This window comes from Helianthus annuus, chromosome 10 (assembly GCF_002127325.2).
Source record: "Helianthus annuus cultivar XRQ/B chromosome 10, HanXRQr2.0-SUNRISE, whole genome shotgun sequence".
NCBI classification, from domain to species: Eukaryota; Viridiplantae; Streptophyta; class Magnoliopsida; order Asterales; family Asteraceae; genus Helianthus; species Helianthus annuus.
Window position 1 is genome coordinate 53,514,908 of NC_035442.2, and position 16,652 is coordinate 53,531,559.

Below are 16,652 nucleotides of genomic sequence, written 5' to 3' on the forward strand. Positions count from 1 at the left end.
CCACCTAATTTGTTTTCATCCACAGTTCAGCAACTCCGGATCACACACATAGACGTGTTCTGGAAGAAGCTTGACTTCAAGCCTACAAGGAATAACATAGAGGATATCGATGTAGACGCGAAATTTGAAAAATTCAAACAACAGATCGATCCAACACCCCCTCAAGTGAAAAGGTGCTTCTTTGAAAAGTTTCAGCAAATCCTCAATCCAGGGAACAATAACAAAAAACCTCCTGCTGTTCTAAAGAAAACTCGTGGTCGCCCAACATTGAAAACGCAGGAACAAAGAAAGGTTGAAGCCGCTAGAAAAAGCTCGTACATTCCGTCGGAAGAAACTTGGGTCGAGGCCTCAGACGATCTTCCCCATCACAGCTCGTAGATATCACCCGAAGATTCTAGAAGACAAAAGAATACCAAACCGCTCAACCTACACCGTGATTTCCCGATGATCAAGCTCGATCCTAAGACGGATATAGCGATCCGCAACTACGCATCTCAGATTCCCAAAGTGATCCATCCATACATCGTTAGAATAAAGGACGTGAAACCAGATGGTCATTGTGGGTTTCGATCGGTGGCTGTTGGGTTAGGAGTGAAACAAAATTCATATTTGATGATCCGGAAACAACTTATAATGGAGTTACGTATGAACGAATCGCTTTGGAGGCAGGTTTTCGATCCGGAAAACATAGGACATTATGATGCGCTGGTTAGACGATCGATTTCAAGGGGGTGGGACGAGCAGGTATCGAAAATTACATGAAGATGCCTGAGACGGGGTTTCTTATTGCCCAACGATACGGTGTGATTGTTCACACCTTCGACATTCGTGGGAGCGATACAATTTTCCCTCTGGTGGGCGGGCCAAACGAAGCTGAGCAACCTCACCTGGTGGTTGCGGTTGTGTTCGTCAACGATGGGCATTTCATACATGTAGAGCTTGGAGGTTGTTATCCAATGCCTCCCCCAAACCTACTCTGGACAGCGAATAGAACAGAGCGCCAGCAGCCTGGCATACATTATACAGGGATCAGATCAACGCGTACGAAATGCTTACGTATCGTCCCCCTGACCTTAATGTAACCCCATATGTTCAAGATGTATGTTAAATGTGTTTAATAATAATCATGTTAATTCTTTTACAATCCAAAAGTACGTTTGTGTTTGTTCATGTACGGTAGGCGACTGATACACATAACACTACTCATAGGAGTACTTGTGCTTTCAAACCAAAATGATACGATATAATGGAATATGACATCACACGTAACCGATTTGATCCAGAGCTTGCAGTATAGTCCATATATATTAAAAATTACGTATAAAAGCGTAAAATTTAGACTATTATCGATGCGTTTTTGAATTAAAAACAATTTTAAAAAAATAAAAAAAAGGCCCTAAGCGCCGCGCTTTGACCTAAGCGAGGCGCTTTGGAACCTCAAAGCGCCGCGCTATGGCCATAGCGGGGCGCTTCGGTCCATCGTTTAAGCTGAAGCGGGGCAGCTTCTCCCCCATTTCAACCACAAACACAAACACACACACAAAGGTGCGATTACACACACTTGAGCCGGAGATCTTCGTTTTCAAGCTTTCAACCGCTAAAAGGTAAGATCGAACACCCTTAATCGTTTTGGTTAAATGTACATGTTCAAATTTGTTTTGATTGGGTGGGTTTTGATGATCCGGCTGGGTTTTGTTCTTTAAAATGAAGAACCAAAGCGCCGTGCCGAGGCCAAAGCGGGGCGCTTTGGTTCATGTTTAATTTTTTATTTATTTATTTATTATTTGTTTAATATTATTTGTTTAATATTATTTGTTTATTATTTAAATTTTTTAATAATATTATTTGTTTATTATTTTATATTTAATATTATTTGTTTATTATCTTTTATTTAAATTGTTTAATAATATTATTTGTTTGTTATCTTTTATTTAAATTGTTTAATAATATTATTTGTTTATTATCTTTTATTTAAATTGTTTAATAATATTATTTGTTTATTTAATATTATTTGTTTATTTAAATTGTTTGATAATATTATTTGTTTATTATCTTTTATTTAAACTGTTTAATAATATTATTTGTTTATTATTTTATATATAATATTATTTGTTTATTATCTTTTATTTAAATTGTTTAATAATATTATTTGTTTATTATCTTTTATTTAAATTGTTTAATAATATTATTTATTTATTATCTTTTAAACGTGCAGGGATGGATTCCGATGACGAGATTGAGCATATGGAGGCTGAGGGAAAGGTGGGAGAGGTGGGAGAGGAGGTATGTCCGTACCTGCAGTTTCCGCAGGGGTCACGGGCGAGGAGGAGATGCGCTAGGTTGCGCACCATGGAGATTGGGGGGCATGTAGGGATAGACTGGGAGCTGCTGGAGACCGTGGGAGAGGCCGCGCGGACGCGTGATATAGTTGGACTAGATACTCCTTGGTCGCGCCTCTTTCAGATAGCGATGGAGGACTCGTACCGTGAGCTTATGATCGAGTTTCTTTCTACGTTTACATACGCGCCACATCCGGCGGATTACGTGGAGGACCCGGATTTTCCAGTCCACGAGGTTACATTCCGTCTCACCGGGCAGCAGTTTGTGATGAGTGTGCGGGAGTTTGCTGTCCATACAGGTTTGTACACAGAGCCCGAGCTTGATACTGATTTATATACGCAGGGGGTTAGGCAGATGGACAGGCAGACGCTTATTAGTTTCTGGAGGGCCATTTCCAGGGTTCCCTTTGGGAAATCCTGGCCAAAGGCCACCACTATTAGAGACCCCTTGTACCGATACCTGAACCATATTATCGGGTCATCTATCGTGCCGCGGGGTACCAGCAGGGAGAAGGTCAACCTCAATGACCTTTTCTTTCCATACTGCCTACTTTGCGGCCAGACCTGCTATCTAGCAGGCTGCCTGGCAGATTATTTTGCCACAGCATACCACCGGCAGCTCCGCGGGAAGCTGCACGGTGGCTCATACATCACCGTCATTGCACGCTCGCTAGGGATCGTGCCCGAGAGTGATCCGGAGCTATCCGCGCCGATCCCGTCGACTACGTTGGGTCGCGCGTCAGTATCTAGCATGCAGATCACCCGTACCTTTGATGTTGGTCTGAGGTTTAAGGGTCGTGACGGGCTGATTTGGCAGCCGGAGGTGTTGCCGGAGGTCATCCCGATTGTTATTGAGGTGAGGCCTGGAGTGTTAGCCCCTCCTCATGTTCAGGAGGCCGCTCGGCAGGCTCAGCTACAGGCTCTGGGCCTCGATCAGCCTCAGGACGAGCCTCAGGCTCAGCCTGTATTCGAGGATCTGGCTCAGGAGGAGCATGTCAAGGAGATCCCGGTACCACCAGTTCAGCTAGCTCCTGAGCCGCCACAGTACCCGCAGCACGTTTACGCTGAACTTGTCACACCCTGACTTTTGCGGAAGCGTGATTATGGGGTGACTTACTTGTTATCATTGCATTCAACCATATCAAACAATCTATATGATAATACCAAAGATTTGTCATCCATAAAATGAGTTTAAAACATAACAACATTGTCTAAAACGTAGACTTCAAAATTTAAATTTTACAAACCAGATGAATTGTGTAAAAGTTTGCTAAGGACTCGTCAAAGATAATAGTTGTAATCCAAGTTTGGAAGACGTGTCTCGTCCAGGATTAAGACACACTGGCCAAACCCAAAAACCATGGATGACATCTTTATACTTAACATGACTTGAAATTCCAACGCCCGCCAGATCCATACTTAATTTCCTGAAATACATGTAGTTTGGAAAACATCAACAAAAGTTGAGCGAATTCATGTGTATATGAGTCTGTATAAATCGTTAATGTGTGTCTGTATAGATTGTGAAATATGTCTGTATAAATGTATGTCCTTGGTATGTAGCAATAAGGAAAAACAGATCAATTAATGTGTAACTAATACATTAATAAGTGATATGGCCTAGGAAGCACTCAAACCTGTAACGCGTACTTCATACCGGTCCTTCCGGCGGAACGACATAGTCACCACATGCAGCCACACGCTGGCCCATGTGTGGGGCTCGCAACACCCAATAGATCTATCACTCATGCCTCTCGGTCCTTATACAAGGATTAATTGTAACGCTCCACGTTTTCATAACTTCCCATATTTAGAAACCGTTGTTCGTATTCCTATTTTGGAAACTTTGTACCCTTGTATTCGTCGTTTCGTTATAATCGTCGAACAATCTTTATCTTAAATTTAATTTGTTATGGATATGGTTATTTATTTTATTTGTTTAGTTAATTAAATTAATTAATAATAAAAGTCTTGTTTGTTTTTATAAAAAAAAAGAAATAACTTAGTTAGTTGTTAGATTATACAAGTTAACTAAGTTATATAACCTAACCAAGTTAAATTACCTAGTTATCTAAATTTTAAACATAAGGGGGCCATTGTGCAAATTATCAAACTTTCATTTTGAAAAAAAAAAAAAGAACCAGCGCCGCATCTTGGAAGTCGGTTTGTTCTACCAACTTTAATGTTATACACTTGATTATATTAAAACCTTTCGAATGCTTTTGCCGCCCAAATGATGACAGCAAAGAACCATGAAGTTGTTGTATTTAGTTCAAACACCATTACAACTTACAAGCCTACAAAGAAGCCAAATTAAATCAATAATGACCCACTACCAAGCGTCGGACTTGAGAAACGCTATATGAACGACATCCGCACCCAACCTTCTCTTCTATAAACAAAAAAAACAAACCATCGGCTCTCCATTACACAACCATCCGACACACCCTCTCACCCCTGTGTTCGGTAACACGCGGCCGGAATGAAGCCGACGTCGCCGGAGAACTTGCAACCAAGCCTTCGGAATCATCTGGTGCGCGTCAACAACTCCGGAGGAACCGCAACTCGTTGGAGTCACGAGGACGACGTCGGGGGTTCATGACCGGGATCACGTCGACGTCATTTCGTTCCATGTTCGATAACGAGTCACCGGAGTTCGAAGAGATCAAACAGAGACTTTCCGGAGAAACATCGATTCGACTCGTCTTGTGTTCGGTATAATTTTTCTTGTCCATTTTGATTTTCGCTTAGTCATCAGTCGATACTTACTTCATTCTAACTCTTTTATAATGTTCAAACAACAAAACATGTGAGTTTCATAAGTAACAGCTTACGTATATGGTTTTTTTATAAGGAAGAAGATGACATTATGTTATTATATAAATGAAATAAATATCTAAGTAAAATCACAAATTAGAAGCATAGTGCAGTGGCTGATATTGTTCCTGTTAACCGTGGGGGCGCGAGTTCGAGTCTTGTCCTCTACAAATTAGTTGAGTTTTTTTTGTTTATACTTATGAGCAGATTATAAAAATCAACCTAAGTTCTATATAAATAAATTAAAACCAAAGATCTAAGCTGTTTAGTCACGTAGCTCATTTGGTTAGGCTATGTGCACGTATACACAAGGTCTCGAGTTCTAGTCCGGTTTGGGTTGGTTTTTACTATTTTTTTTTTGGGATTTAATTCTTAAAATTCATTTTCCCTTTTTATTAAAACCCTTAAAACGTTTATGGATTAAACACTTTTATTCAAATTCTTTTTCTTTAATAATCCTAACAAATAATCTTTTTATATATATATATATATATATATTTTTTTTTTCTCTTTTATAATAGACTCTAAAATTAAATAATCCTTTTATAACATTAAAAGTTGATATTTAGATAAATTATGTGAGTAATTCCTCTAATTAATTGATGAATAACTAAGGCATTCACGTAATGCATATCTTAGATAACCACTCTCGTTCATTCTCTTGGAATTTCGTTTACTCATGCACCATCGTCTGCCCTTATAGGGTGACCTCGGTGTTCCATCCTCCCAAACTCGTACCCTCGTCAACACTTGGATAATCGGAAGCATTTGCAATATTGTGAGTATACTCGTATTTCCCCCTTTTTACTTTTATCACTTTTGGGGTGTAACATGTTTACCTATTGAAACTTACACATGAACTTTTGTCTAAACACATGAACATTCCTATAACATGCTTGTATACGTGATGACTTGATACTTTAAATTTGGGTGATTCTTATGTGTTGAACTTATCATTAACTTCGTACGAGCCAAACCTTGACATATGTAGCGCTATAGGATTAACGACCCGCCTCTACTGAAACTTTGGTTATGTCATGAGCAAGTTGCGTTTTCTTGGTTTGATATGTTATACACATGCCATATTTAATGTTTATCTTGAATCGCATGCTTGCTATGAGGAATTGTTCACATTTTTATCTTATGCTATGTATGTACCAAACTTGTATACTCGTCTTTGCTTTTGCATTGAATTATTTTAAACATGTTACACGTTGATGATGATGAAATGAAAGAGGTAGCACGATGCCTAGATACACACTTTAGACGTTAGGTTTAATATGTTGTATCGCATTTTGGTTATGTTGGTTTATTATTTTGATTAAACTTGTTGTTATTTGGGATCTTGTATTGATGACTACTTGAAGTTTGGAAATGAAATTTGGATTATTAAATTATTGTCACAAATAGCGTTATGATGTCTCGAGCAATCTTCACACTTCGTCTCATCCCGATGTTTCCGCCATTGGTTGGGGTGTGACAGATTGGTATCAGAGCCATAACTATAGGGAATTAGGAAAAGTAGGAATGCTTTAACCTAGTCTATAGTTTTAGGGATTTATTCTTACGTCTTGCTCTAAACTACGCGCATGCTACTCTATTTGCTTTTATTTATTCGCTTTAACGTTTTATACATATATGTCGCTTGTGTGTTAATACTTGACGTGCTATTCTTATCCGACAATACTTGTCTTATTATGTGTCGATACTTGATCTATTGATCTATTCTTTGTGTGTTATTCTCGTCATGATGTGCTTATACTTGTTCATTATTTCCTTTAACATAAGCCTATTTCCAAGGCATTTTACTCGATTTTAGTTAAACACGAAAACACTCATATTATACAAACGATACGAGTTTACCAAAATAGGCGTGAAACCCACAATTTGGTAAACGACTTTCATTCCATTTGATTATATTTTTGCACGAAATTCACCATTAAGTTAGGAGTGAAATCCACATCTTTATGGAAATTTCAAATTTAAATTCGTCAAATAGGGTACGAAGTCGTCAAGTTAGGGGTGAAACCCGCACCTTGTAGACTAGTTCCACTCCTTGATTTTGTTTTTATTCTCGCCAAGTCTCGAAATTTCGATTGATTTGAGACGTGTAGTAACCGGAAGGGTAAATACCGTTAACCGACTTGTCGGCGAGAGTATTCCACCCATTAGGCCAAAGCATGCTTCCCCAAACTCGAAAGATTTTTCGACCACTTCGGTTATTCAACGTTCCGTTTTGGAACCATCCGAGTTTCCTTTAATCAAACTCACGCTTTATTATTTTCAATCTTTTGTCAATTTTGAACCATTTTGAGAATTAACTTTTGCGCATGCATCATGCTATTACTTTTCATACGATTATACATTATTTGCATGCATATTTTCACGTAATTTTATTTACATTTTTTTAACGAGTGGAGACATATCATCGAGATAGGAGTGATTTCCTTACCTTGACGATTAACTCCGCTTTATTTCTCACCTTACAACGACCTCACCAACGAGTTAGGGGTGATTCCCTTACCTAGGTGATCGTTACCAATGCTTTCCTCTAATAGGCTATATTATGTAAACACAATCATGTTTATACCTAAATCATTTATCATGTATTTCAAAATGCTTCATTTATTTAAACGTACCTCTTATTCTATAATTTATTTTCACATCACTCACACACACAAAATTCCTAGCTTTTACCATAAACACTTATTCCCCGACATTCAAAATTTCACGAAATGCTACTCATCAACTTAATCGGTCCAACAAGACCATTGCTCACAAAATTTTGTATTCAACATAACTATTGAAACACTTATAGAAAATTACAAATATTATTCAACATTTACTAAAACTTCCTTCAAAAGCAATAAAACATTTTATTAAAAGACGCTTTTTCAGCAAACACTAAGTCCATATACCAAATTCATTTTTCTAAAGGATCAACTTTTCACGAAAATCCGTAAACTTCGAAACTTTCTAATACAAAGTTACTTAAAACGGCGCAAACTTATTAATCTCTAGAACTTTTCAAAACCTCACTCGCTACGTCAATCAACTTCAAAACACGTGGGCAAGGAAACTTCATAAGGACCAACAAATTTTCAAGTTATGTAATCTCTTTTAAAACCGTAGTAGCATTTCCATCCTTTTTACAAGGCACGTTTCACGTAACCAATAGCTGTTTTATATTCCCTTACATTCACAAACTAGATTCTGCATTTCATGACAACTCAATCTATTTAACTTCACGTTTTACGCAAACAACTACATATGCATATCATTTTATACGTTTTAGTCAATATCTCACAACAATCTCACGCGTATCACTCGTTCACTTTTTCCTTCATACTCAAAACTTTTGATCTTTTACGCACATAAACTCGTGTATTTCGATTTATACTATAAACCAAAATCATTATTTTCTACATCTATGCTTATACATTTTACGCCTTCACTTATGTTCACACTTACACATTTATGTTAAACTCACAATTCAAAATTCGTACGTTTTACGTTAATAAATACACTCACAATTATGCACTTACGTTGTCCTTACATTCATGTCTATACTACATTCGTATTCATATTCATATTCATATTCATACGCTTTATGTTTCCATTTGCACTTACACAACTTTGTCACACTTATATTCATACACGCATATTTTATTCATACTTAACCTTCATGTTTTACACATATTCATATCTATGCTCATACATCTTATGTTCACACTGATACTTGTATTTATACTCATACGCCTTGTGTTTACGCTTATACTCATGTTGTACTCGCATTTATACTCATTTTTTTTCATACGTTTTATAATTATACTTATCCACATACTACTTACACGGTTTATGTTTATGCTCATACATACTTAAGCATGGACTTGCTTACATACTACATTCTTACACGTACACATTCTTAATTTTTATTTTTATTTATGTATACCCTGATTCATACACGAGTAGTACAAGCTATGCGGATCATGCGACGATCAATATAATCGCGGGTGCACACGGGATTATAGTGATGGGCGTATGAGAAACCATAGAGTGTACCATTGTGTATGGTAAAACACGGAACGTAACATGACACGAATAACGAAACGGACGTAACATGGCCAAAACATGGTGGATACGCCGCTGGTACTTCCTATATATAAGTGTTTCCACCATGCTACCAAACTTTCGTAAAACGTGCCATGAGAAATTCAGTGTTTTGCAGACCTACTTAGACCTAATACGTAAACTTTAACAACTCACAAACGCATTGCTAAGCGCGCGATATCCGATTAGTCACGACGAAAGTTCATTCTTAGCACATCACTTCGTCTATCCGATACTTATGCTATTCTTATACTCATAATCGTTATTAGATCGATCGTTCACCCATATCCCTCAATTATTCTCTGTTGTCTCAAACTCCAAAGCCTCAATTTTAATCAATCCTCTTTTGTTTGCCAAAACTCTTTCAAGTCCTCCCCTTCAATAAATTTCGGGACGAAATTTCATAAAGCAGGGGAGACTGTAACGCTCCACGTTTTCATAACTTCCCATATTTAGAAACCGTTGTTCGTATTCCTATTTTGGAAACTTTGTACCCTTGTATTCGTCGTTTCGTTATAATCGTCGAACAATCTTTATCTTAAATTTAATTTGTTATGGATATGGTTATTTATTTTATTTGTTTAGTTAATTAAATTAATTAATAATAAAAGTCTTGTTTGTTTTTATAAAAAAAAAAAAAAAAGAAATAACTTAGTTAGTTGTTAGATTATACAAGTTAACTAAGTTATATAACCTAACCAAGTTAAATTACCTAGTTATCTAAATTTTAAACATAAGGGGGCCATTGTGCAAATTATCAAACTTTCATTTTGAAAAAAAAAAGAACCAGCGCCGCATCTTGGAAGTCGGTTTGTTCTACCAACTTTAATGTTATACACTTGATTATATTAAAACCTTTCGAATGCTTTTGCCGCCCAAATGATGACAGCAAAGAACCATGAGGTTGTTGTATTTAGTTCAAACACCATTACAACTTACAAGCCTACAAAGAAGCCAAATTAAATCAATAATGACCCACTACCAAGCGTCGGACTTGAGAAACGCTATATGAACGACATCTGCACCCAACCTTCTCTTCTATAAACAAAAAAAAACAAACCATCGGCTCTCCATTACACAACCATCCGACACACCCTCTCACCCCTGTGTTCGGTAACACGCGGCCGGAATGAAGCCGACGCCGCCGGAGAACTTGCAACCAAGCCTTCGGAATCATCTGGTGCGCGTCAACAACTCCGGAGGAACCGCAACTCGTTGGAGTCACGAGGACGACGTCGGGGGTTCATGACCGGGATCACGTCGACGTCATTTCGTTCCATGTTCGATAACGAGTCACCGGAGTTCGAAGAGATCAAACAGAGACTTTCCGGAGAAACATCGATTCGACTCGTCTTGTGTTCGGTATAATTTTTCTTGTCCATTTTGATTTTCGCTTAGTCATCAGTCGATACTTACTTCATTCTAACTCTTTTATAATGTTCAAACAACAAAACATGTGAGTTTCATAAGTAACAGCTTACGTATATGGTTTTTTTATAAGGAAGAAGATGACATTATGTTATTATGTAAATGAAATAAATATCTAAGTAAAATCACAAATTAGAAGCATAGTGCAGTGGCTGATATTGTTCCTATTAACCGTGGGGGCGCGAGTTCGAGTCTTGTCCTCTACAAATTAGTTGAGTTTTTTTTTGTTTATACTTATGAGCAGATTATAAAAATCAACCTAAGTTCTATATAAATAAATTAAAACCAAAGATCTAAGCTGTTTAGTCACGTAGCTCATTTGGTTAGGCTATGTGCACGTATACACAAGGTCTTGAGTTCTAGTCCGGTTTGGGTTGGTTTTTACTATTTTTTTTTTGGGGATTTAATTCTTAAAATTCATTTTCCCTTTTTATTAAAACCCTTAAAACGTTTATGGATTAAACACTTTTATTCAAATTCTTTTTCTTTAATAATCCTAACAAATAATCTTTATATATATATATATATATATATATATAGGGTAGGGTTCATGAGTGAACAATGATTTATTTGTGAATAAAATGAACTTATCCTGACCATTGATTTTGTAGATCTAGATTTTTTCTTTAATGGCAAGATTGTAATTATCTTTTGTAACTTACATATATTTTAATAGACATAAGGGTATAACTGTATATTTCTATCTTCATTTAATTAATTAATTTTTTCTCTCTCCTGATTTCTCTTTCCAATTAAAAGAATATTTAATTACATTCTCTAGATATTTTTTCTCTCACATATTACCTAACTTAATATTTCATAATTTAAAAAAAAAATACAAACATTATCAAATATTGTTCCATCTAGAAAACAATTAAAAGTATTTAATTACATTCTCTATACATATATGTATTAGATCAATGTTTGATGAAAAGATGTATAGTGGAAACAATATGTAGTCATACACAAGTGTATAAGTCTGGTATATATCGACATGTATACACTATGTAGTTGAATAATACACAGGTGTATACGTCTGGTATATACCGGCGCGTATACACATATGTACTTGAATAATACACAAGTGTATAAATCTGGTTTATACTGACCCGTGAAAACAAGATGTAATAATACACAAGTGTATAAGTCTTGTATATACTGACCTGTATACACATATGTTAAAAATCATAATTTAATTAAGTTTAATATTTAATTTTAAAAGGAACATAACAGTTTATTTAAAAAAAACATTAGCCCTTCAATCTCTTATAATTAAAATAATAGAGAAATAATTAAAAATGAGAGAGAGTTAAGAGAGGAGAAAATTAAGGGATTTTAATTAAAAGTAATTGGCTAATGTCAATCTTACCCTTTTAATCTAAAAATTGATCAATGGCCAAGATTAGTTCACTCAGTTCACTCTCAAGAAGTTGTTCACTCAAGATCCTAATCCTATATATATATATATATATATATATTTTCTCTTGTATAATAGACTCTAAAATTAAATAATCCTTTTATAACATTAAAAGTTGATATTTAGATAAATTATGTGAGTAATTCCTCTAATTAATTGATGAATAACTAAGGCATTCACGTAATGCATATCTTAGATAACCACTCTCGTTCATTCTCTTGGAATTTCGTTTACTCATGCACCATCATCTGCCCTTATAGGGTGACCTCGGTGTTCCATCCTCCCAAACTCGTACCCTCGTCAACACTTGGATAATCGGAAGCATTTGCAATATTGTGAGTAAACTCGTATTTCCCCCTTTTTACTTTTATCACTTTTGGGGTGTAACATGTTTACCTATTGAAACTTACACATGAACTTTTGTCTAAACACATGAACATTCCTATAACATGCTTGTATACGTGATGACTTGATACTTTAAATTTGGGTGATTCTTATGTGTTGAACTTATCATTAACTTCGTACGACCCAAACCTTGACATATGTAGCGCTATAGGATTAACGACCCGCCTCTACTGAAACTTTGGTTATGTCATGAGCAAGTTGCGTTTTCTTGGTTTGATATGTTATACACATGCCATATTTAATGTTTATCTTGAATCGCATGCTTGCTATGAGGAATTGTTCACATTTTTATCTTATGCTATGTATGTACCAAACTTGTATACTCGTCTTTGCTTTTGCATTGAATTATTTTAAACATGTTACACGTTGATGATGATGAAATGAAAGAGGTAGCACGATGCCTAGATACACACTTTAGACGTTAGGTTTAATATGTTGTATCGCATTTTGGTTATGTTGGTTTATTATTTTGATTAAACTTGTTGTTATTTGGGATCTTGTATTGATGACTACTTGAAGTTTGGAAATGAAATTTGGATTATTAAATTATTGTCACAAATAGCGTTATGATGTCTCGAGCAATCTTCACACTTCGTCTCATCCCGATGTTTCCGCCATTGGTTGGGGTGTGACATTAATGGTCTTACGATAATAGCCTATCCATTCACGTGATCTAACAGTAAATTCCTTAGCTAATCATACCATGTATAAAAGTGTCTGTAATTGTCTGTAAAAATATGTAAATGTCTGTAATGTCTGTAAAAATTGTAACATGTATTTCACCCCCGAAGTATAAAACTGAAAGTAGTTAAGAGAAAAAGGGGACATGAACTCACAATATTGCGTCTTCGGTACTCGTAACCCAAATCTCCTCAGCGAACACGACTACCTACAATGGTCTAACGTCTATTAGATGAACGGGTCGTGCCTTGTCTTAGTATTGATTAGTGCCTTTGAGTTACGTTTTAAAGTGTCTTTAATATTTTAGTAATAATACTTCTCATGCTTGTGTATTCGTATTTCCTTCCCAAGGATGGGATATTTTACATGTGTCTGTTCATATTGGGATTATATTTTTAAGTCCCATTTTAGAGAATACATATATTTAACCATGTTCGTGTATGAAACCAACCCCCAATATTCCGTATTTTGTTATAAAAATTATGGCGAGTTTTATGCTTGAAAAACTTAGTCTAGGATATACTAGTAACGCTTGTCCCGAAAATATTTACTAAGTGTTAGGATTTTTGGAAAATTTCGCCATAGTATCTTTTGTAAATAGAGGTGTCCATGCTTTAATAGCATGTCATTTTCTTTTACATATACCCCGTAGATCATTTTCAACAATCAAACCGACATATAGACATACAAAGCATTACTTACTTTATTTCAGCTTCATCACCCAAAACTGGACTGTTTTCGAGGATTTTTATAAAATAGTTAACCTTTTCAAAAAATTCCAAAATTTTTACAGAATGACTCATACGATCCAAATTTTATTGTGTAAAAATATCAAGGTCCAGTTCGTTACCAATATTTTATAGAAATTCATTTACCCACCTGCAATCAGATTTGTTACTTTCTGATTGCAGTTTACGGAATAATTCACTAAAAATTAACCGTAAGTCCGATTGATGAAATTCCAGTTGGAGGATCATCGTGACAACGGTGACCAACTACTGTAAAAATTCCATTAGTCGATTCTACTCAGGTTTCAAGTTATGACTCCGAATACAACACACTTTTTCTGCAGTAAAAATGCAGCTTGAGCTGCTGCCCAAAAAAAGTCTTTTAAAAATAGTAAACGACCTTGAAAAATTACGATTCTATTGCCATTTGTTTGGTTATTCCAAAATGCATATTTTAGGCTTCAGAAAATCAGTTTTTCAATTTAAAACGGTCCAGTTACAGCCCGTTGAAGTCGGCTGAAAATGTGAATCAGCATGTTTATTTATTGTTTTCATTCATTCAATGTTCTTGTGAATGGCATCATGCTACAACTTTTAACAACAAAATCAAGGGTTTAGCAAGGACTTACTACTAGCTTAAGGCTAGGGATGAATCTAGTGCAAAGATGAAGAGAAAAGATGATGATAAGATTAGAACAAAGCTTCCTTGAAGTTCCTTCAACTTGCTACCTTCATGAATGATCTTCAAGCTTGGAAATGGACTTGTAGTTGGAGAAGATGAATGATTAAGTGGTGGTGAATGTGAATTCAGCTAGGGGGGGACCGAGTTTGAGAGAGAGAGGTGAGTTTGGAGTGTGGTTCTAATGATATGATGAGAAATCTTGGAACCACGAACCTCCTACCCTATTGTGATAATTACATAGATCTTTGGCCAATCAAATGAAGATTACAAGGAATAAAAATCTCAACAAAATATATGGTAATAATTAGGCTGCAAATTCGGTTGGGGGGGTAAAGTGTAAAATTTTGGTAACTAATAGGTAAATAGTTAGGAGGTTAAGGGTATTTTCTAGAATAGTGGGTGTATGTCATGTTTACATGGTGTATGGGGATTTTTGTGACCATAAATAATTTAAAATGATAAAATAATATTTCTGACAATATTTTCGTGTCTCGGGTAATTTCTGGTTGTTCGGTTTCGTATCGTTCCGTTAAAGCATTTAATTGTCCCGTATAGCGTCTTTTGTGCATCTTTTTGTAACGAAATTAATTCCAACACTTAGGAAAGTGTCCAGGACCATTTAGTCAATACTCTGTATAATATGAGTGTGTTAAAAGCTGAATTGTCGCTGAAAATGCGGAATTCTGTATTTAAATTGCGTTTTAGGCACTTTCCGGCACTCAAACTATCACCTAGTGACACAGTCTTATGGTCCTCACTTCCCTACACCCATACTAGTGTAATACTTTGTCCCTGGCTCATACTGGCCTCAATATAGTGTCTGTCTGTGTGCTGGCATTGTCAGCATGTGTCTGAGTTATCCGCTCACGGTGCTAACTGTGCTTTGTGCATCGGGTTTATCACTAAGAGCCTGTATGAAATAAATGGAGTGACTGTATGTAAAGTGATGCACATGTATGTTTGTAACTTAAATCAGCAAGCAGTTTAGAGTGTCAGTTGTTATCAAGCATAGTTATTAAGCACATAATTAGAATTAATTAATTGTACAGTACCTGCAATTGTGACGGTTGTCACATTCTCCCCCTGTTAAGAAAATTTCGTCCTCGAAATTTGTACTACCTTAACTCCCTAGGGTTTCGTTATGCATGTATGTATATGAATAGTATCGAGGCAAATAGTCACCAAACCGAAACAAACCTTATTCACATCAAGTGAGTCCAAGAATATATAACGTCACGAATCCAATGGTTAAAAGGTGTGTGCTTTTAGCATTTGGTGTCGTGGGTACAAGACGTATCGACGCATAGTCTAGTGTAATCCAGTTAATAGGGGTTCCACAAAGAGGAGTTTTGTCTATTAGGATACTTAGATAGTCGGTCACAATATGCCAACGAGTTTTCACAACCGTAGCATCAGCTATATGAACTCAAAATCAATAACCCAAATGTAGTAGTAAGGTGATCTGTAAATCTCCCGACTAAATGAACGGAAAGGCTTAGTGTGTTGGCACTCTTAAGTTTCGAAGGTACACCGAACGGAATATAAGTGAAGTTGGTGTATCCCGGTCTTGATTCGTAGTTGAATCAGGAATGTTTAAATGACTCAGTTCAAACAAAAGTATATGTAGTTTTGGGTGAAACAGTTGACCATGATTAGCACAAGATAATGACACCACAGGGTGTCGTAATGACGAGATTCAATAATGGTGGTGACTAAACAAGTTTACCGTGCCTGAAATCAAATGAAAGTGTACAAAGACAACCCGAAGGTTTGATTTACACAATGTCGTAAAGTTTCCAGTTGATCAAAGAATATCAAAGAGCCGCTGTTTTTGATCGAAGGTGAGAAAGTATTAAATACCTCAAGGTATTCGATTAGTCAATGAAAGAATTGTTAAGAGGTACATTGTGCTATGGAATGAATCTATGTACCATTGCCTTAACACACAACTGTGTTGAGACCGCTTTAATCGTGATAAAGGAGACGGATTTAGAGCAATTAAATAATTAAAATCCGTGTACAAAATGAGAAACCAACTTAGCGCA

The 16,652-nt window shown here is 36.1% G+C and overlaps 1 long non-coding RNA gene across 1 annotated transcript; it reads right to left on the reverse strand.

The window, feature by feature from the left end:
- Positions 1-10,010: 10,010 nt before the first annotated feature.
- LOC118483299 lies at positions 10,011-14,995 on the reverse strand. Its single transcript, XR_004870250.1, has 3 exons — positions 14,555-14,995; positions 13,353-13,405; positions 10,011-10,694 (listed from the first exon to the last, which is right to left on the reverse strand). It is a non-coding gene; the product is annotated as an uncharacterized LOC118483299 (long non-coding RNA).
- Positions 14,996-16,652: the final 1,657 nt, after the last annotated feature.